General features: G+C 40.2%; 1 long non-coding RNA gene across 6 annotated transcripts in view; it reads right to left on the minus strand.

Annotated features, from left to right (window-relative positions):
- Positions 1 to 6,000, minus strand: part of LOC120755492 (uncharacterized) — a 47,886-nt gene extending 41,886 nt beyond the window's left edge. For 5 of the 6 annotated variants that reach the window (XR_005701791.1, XR_005701794.1, XR_005701792.1 and 2 more), the window contains exon 1: positions 5,910 to 5,986. This is a non-coding gene — a long non-coding RNA (uncharacterized LOC120755492). Of the gene's footprint in view, positions 1 to 5,909 lie in introns of all 6 variants that reach the window. The other variant, XR_005701795.1, reaches the window with a different exon arrangement.

Consider the following 6,000-nt stretch of genomic DNA (forward strand, 5'->3'; position numbering starts at 1 on the left):
AAGACAGTATTGCAGGAAATAAATATTGCTGGAACTGCTAGAAATTAAGCTTTTTCTTTTTTTTTCATTTAAATTTGACACATATTACTTTTTCTAATGTTAACAGCCTTTACATCACTACTCCTTCTGTCAAACAGTGTTGGTATAGCCATAGGATTCACATAGGACCAGAACTTTGCTGGTAAGCACAAGAACAAGTAGGTCTTCCAAAGATAAGTTATCTAAAAACCTTAACATTTTCTTATTCCATACTGATCTATTATGGAGCACAAATTACTCTCCGAATTGTTCCCTCCCTCACAAAATACGTTCCAGAGGTATCACTTTACATTTAAAGAAGTACACAAGGCTTGTTTAGAGATCATTTTGTTCCAACATCACAAATGAGGACTGCCACTTTTCTAACTGGACAAGCATTGGCAAGAGCCATTTAAGCTGTCACAGACACTCATGAACAGCTGTGCGCTCTGTGGGCTTTTAGAAAGGGGGGGAAAAAAATAAGATGAAAATGCTTTTAAAGCAGCAGAAGCTGGGCTGTGTAAATGGGAACAGCTTGTTTGCAAGAGCAGGGCAGTGCTCTGAAGGAGCCCACAAAGACAGTGGCACAATTGCACCCTGTGGTGACAGTGAGGAGCTCTGAGCTGGTACCGAGCTCTCAAGGACACCTGGAACTCTGCTGGTGCAGCTTTCTTAGCTTTAAAGCACGGTCAGACAAGCTGACCTACAAGAGTCCTTGCAGCAGCTACTGGTACTGAGCATTTCTACCCACTTTTATTGGCTGCTGCTGCCAAGGAACTCCTCAGCTCAAAATAAAAGTGCCTCACGTGTCTTTCAGCATAAAGCCACGAGTACCTTCATTATCCACGGGAATGTTAATCCCAATGCTTTTAAACCAATGCAAGGTAACTTGATAAATACTCAGTTTCTTTCCATAACTATTGATCCTTGAAGCCCACAGTGTTTTCAGCTGATGAATACACAGCAACAGTTCTCGCTCCCAGGACCTGCATTAGTTTGCTGCACTGCTGGTTGAGATCCAAGCGTTGAGTCAAGCCTGTTTCCCTCGCTCCTGGCTTTGCACATGTAATGGGAATTATGTGTGTTCCCCCTGGTGCCAGCCTGCAGTCCTCAGAGGGGAATGACAGAGTCAGCACCACACCGGGAGCGACAGCGCTGCAGAAAACAATCCAGCGCAGGCTCACCCAGGTGCCGCTCTGGTTCCAAACGTTTGCGCTAACGAAACATAAAGAGCTAATGACAGGACAGAGTTTGTATCTACAGTCTAACCTTGCTCAGCTTGAGCCATTGCTGGGTGCATTTTAAAAAGTATTACATTGAGAAGAGACCCTGTTCCATACGCTTTCGGTGTAACAACCTTGCACTTGGGTTGCAGACATGAATAAAAGTGAAATACGCTTGAATTTCAACATAAACCACTTTTTGCTGATTTTCACTACTGCAAGAAAATCTCTGCCTCATATGCATGATTTTGCACATTTGCAAACAAGTTTTCACATCTGAAAACTGTGAGAGGACAGGTTAATTTTGCACACAAATGCACATGCAGGTTTTGTATTACCGGTAGAGTTAGTACAATATGCACAGAAAACCTAAAAGCCTTTATATATTTTTTCCTGTTATCAAAAAATTACATTCTGATATTCACTGGTGTTTTTTTTCTATTCAGCAAGACACATGTATAAAGCAACCTCTAGGCTTCCTGTGAAACCTAAGTCAAGTCCATATTATTTAAACCTGTCATCTCAAAGAAACACATTCCTGAATAATTTTCTAAATGGAGATATCCTAAGAAATTATCTTAATTATATTAATTCCAGGAAGAAACATATTTCTTCCTGGAACTGGGACCTTCATCCTCAATACGAACCTGAGCAGATCACTACCAATAAAAAGGATTCACTGGGACTGTTGTCAGTCTGTTCCACAGTACAAGTTCAAACCAAATGTAAAGAAATACATGAGCAGTACCCAACAGCTCCTTTAAAATAGTATGGATAAATGGGTAGTAATGGATAAAACAACCTAAAGATTTCATTTGTTAATACAAGAATACATTAATAGAAAATCCTCACTGCAATAACAATGAGACACTGGAACCAGTAATCCCTGGAGGACAAAAGTCCCTCCAGCAAACCAACCTCATTACCTGCAAACTGGGGAGGGCAGAAACAAGGTAACAGAACATAAATCATGTTCTGAATTATAGGTTTTTCCATTCTCTTGAACACTGAATTGTTTTAAAACTTGATAGATTAATATTTTATTTTTTATAAACGTGCCTTGTATTTCCATGGATAGGAGGATTCTCTCTGCAGCACCAGAAGGACAGACAATTAAGGCATGAGCTGATGAGCTGCATTATGTGACAAGGAACATGACAGACTTATTAGGTCAGCCCCATTTCATTTTTCCTCCAGTAAAACTGTGTCTGGTTGGCAAGGAGTTACAAGCTGTAATTAACATCAATTATGAATTAATCCATTACGTGGCTTCTCATCTGGGCCAAAGGTAGGTTTCTCATTTTAAAGCAACATATTACATTTTGTACTTCAACACTAACAATACTGAGAAATTCTCTTTGGCTTTTCTAATGTGAAAACTGGGGGGGGGGGGGGGGGGGGGGGGGGTATTTCACCATAAAATAAGAACAAAACAACTGTTCTTTGTTTTTTAGGTGAACTTGAACTTGGCATACATTTTGTAAACCAGCTCGATACACCCCATTGCTCTGCTTTAGGGTTTTGTTTACTGCAGCACCCTTGCCCAAGGAATCACCCTGTGACAGAACTCAGTCCACTGAAGAACCAGGTCCTGTGTGCCTTCACGGTGATGCAGAAGGAAAACAAGAGCTTAAACTGCCTTGAAATCCGATGAAAGAAAATATAAACCTAAATGGTAGCACTAATACAACACACAAACAACAAATACCTTAATTATCACTCCCAAGCCAATTTGCTCCTACTGTTTTAATTTTATTTTTAAAAACAAAGCGAGCGTTTTAGCTGGATATGACTCTTTATCTCTTCTCAGCTACACAAGACCTGCAGCCCAAAAGCAATCTAATAAGACCACTTTTAATAGCACCTAAACCTTTAATTAGAATTTTTTGAAGTCACTTTTGGATACCAAGTGACATCGTTTGTTCCACTCGTACTTCTAGCAGGCAGAAGTGAGGCTAATGTACATGACCATAAAATATCAAGGGGAAAAAAAGATGTGAGCAGGCCCTCAGCTGATAAGACCACTCCAAAAAGCATTGCTGTCTCAACCTCTGACATCTTTTTTACCTTTCAGAAAGTTCTTTCTCACCCTGAGAATCTTTTGCAGAGATCTTGGTTTAAAACCACACCGCCTAAGAAGAGACCATGTGAAATCTAACCTGCAGCCATCAATTTTAACATTAAATTTAACATTCCAGCCAAACATACTTGGATCAATACCTCTCTTGAACTCCTTCAAAATGCCAGGTCAGGAGTTCTTTGTTTTCTGAAATCATCTCTACCAACTTTCAAAGCCACGAGGCCCCTCCAGAGGCCAACCCCTACAAAGACTTTGGTGATAGGGATGTACACTTGGATTTTCTACAGGCCATACACCTTCCACCAAGATGTTAATTTTAAGCCTATATACCTTATCCTTGTTAAGAAAGATATTCAGATAGTAATTTATACAGATTATTAAAATCTGAAGGGGGAAAAAAGATAATTTGGTGTATAACTTATATTTGTCAGCAAAATCACAATCCACCAAAACATTCTTACCAAAATTGGGGTTTTTAAAATAAATAAGAAATTCTTCACACATGTATCAGGATAGGTCTGGCTTTTGTAGGATAGCTGGACATTTACATCTCAGTGTGACAGGACCTCTGTTGGGAGGTTAAAAAAAACCAAGCTTTTCTGCCCCTCCCTTGGAGAAGCTACACTATGCAGTGGGTACTTCAGATACAGGAGGATTTCACCCCATCCCCTTTGTGTAATACAATATTTCTTTGTTCTCTTTTACTGACAGGTTTCTATTGCTTCTGCAGGAGACTAGGACTTAACCCTCATGCATGTAATATTTGCTGCTACTCCATAACACACCAGCCCCTTCTTTGCCATTTCTATTCTCCTCGCTGCTATTATGACACAAATCCAGCTGCACTGGAGTGACAACACTTGTGTACAGCTCTTGATTTTGAACTGATGACAGGTGCTGTCACATGAAGAGGACAAGGTAAAAACACCATTTCCACCCCTCTCAACACACTCGGGTTCCTGCTTGCAAAATCAGAGAGAGCACAAAGGAAGGGAGCAGTCACCTCCGCCTCTGTGTGCTTGTGCTCCAAAAGAGAAGGGGCACTAATACAGCCTTGCCCAAAGTTTTCTAGCAGAAGCTTCCCAACACCAAGTTCTCATAAAAAAAAAAAAAAAAAAAAAAAGTGCTTGTTCCACAATGACATCAGCAAGGGGGGAAGAATGGTTTTTGTTACTGCGCTACACTAGACTCTGACCTACACAAGTTTTGCTGCTCCAGATCCACCCTGGGTCTAGTCCCTTGACCTTTCAGCTCAATCATTTCCATATCTATAAAAGGAAGATCCCTAATTCCCATCAATGTCACGTTTCCAGGCTTCCAGCTCTGAAGGGCAGTACCTACTCCCAAAGTGGCTCTGCAGTGCTCACCAAAGGCACTGTATGTGAAACCATTTTATGTGAAACCATTTTATGTGAAACCGGCCAAGGCAAGTATTCCAACTTAATACACCACATCAGGTTGTTGCTTTCTTTAATTTCCTGCAGCAAGCCACAACAATTTCTATATTTTATACTCCCCTTGTATTACTGGACACAGAAAAAGTCTACACCACTAGGTCTAGCAGTGCTGGGATGCTGGAAACAAAAAATAACATTAACCACAAAAAAAAACCCCAAACACAAACCCCAAAAAAACAAAGAAACCAACAAAACCCACACCACCCCCCCACCAAAAAAAAATATGCAAATGTAAAGCCTGAGCTGCATAAAACTTTACCCTGCGTTTACTGAAATTTGTTTGATGTGATCAGTACATTTGTTCCTATGAGGCTATTATTAAAGCCATAAAATATAACCATAATCCACTTAACACACTGTCAAACTCACCAGCTATTTTAATCCTGTCATTGCATAGCTGGAGCTTTCAATTTTAAGATTCTCACCAACTTTGGGAGACAAAAGTTTGAGAAAACTAAACCCACAGGGTATGAAATAAAATACTGTAAGGCTTCAGAAAAGAACAATTAGACTTATAGTTGAAGTATAATGATTTGTTGACTCTTTGTGACATCAGAGAACAAAAACAATATACTCTGCATATGCAGTTCATATCAAATGATCTGGTCAATCATTACTCCCCATCCAAAAATTGAAGTCTTTATATAAAAAAAAAAAAAAAAAAAAAAAAAAAAAAAGTGATCAGGGTTTGCCTGATTTTTTTAAGAATAACAGTTTTCTACTGGTTAACTTTTATGGTAGCATTCCTCAGATTTTTAATTAACACATTGTGGGGGGAAGTGTAAAAACCAAACAGAATCTAACAGAGAGATTGTGGAACCAAACCCCTGAACAGCTCCTTTTCTCCAGCCCAAAGAGTTCATACAAACTGCAGGCACTGTTGTTCCAAATCCATCCTGCTGGGACTCAAATGTCAGCAATTTTAGATGGTCAGAGCACAATAGCTGCAAAAGCACTTCTAGATGTTGAAAAGAATTCCTTTACCTGGCTGCAGCAAGCTCCTGCTGTAGGTCTCCCTAGCAGCCTCTGACTGCTGGTTATTTCCGGCTAAACTCTGACTGCAGGCTTTTACCCAGCTAGACTGTGACTGCAGGTCCCAACAACAGGCTCTGACTGCACACCCAGACTGACCTCACAGCAGCGATTCTCTCTGCCCAGGATCCTTCTTCACAGTCCTCATGTTCATGACCCTCAAGGTTCTTCCTCCATGATAATCGTCCCC

This window comes from Hirundo rustica, chromosome 7 (assembly GCF_015227805.2).
Source record: "Hirundo rustica isolate bHirRus1 chromosome 7, bHirRus1.pri.v3, whole genome shotgun sequence".
In the NCBI taxonomy this organism is placed as follows: domain Eukaryota; kingdom Metazoa; phylum Chordata; class Aves; order Passeriformes; family Hirundinidae; genus Hirundo; species Hirundo rustica.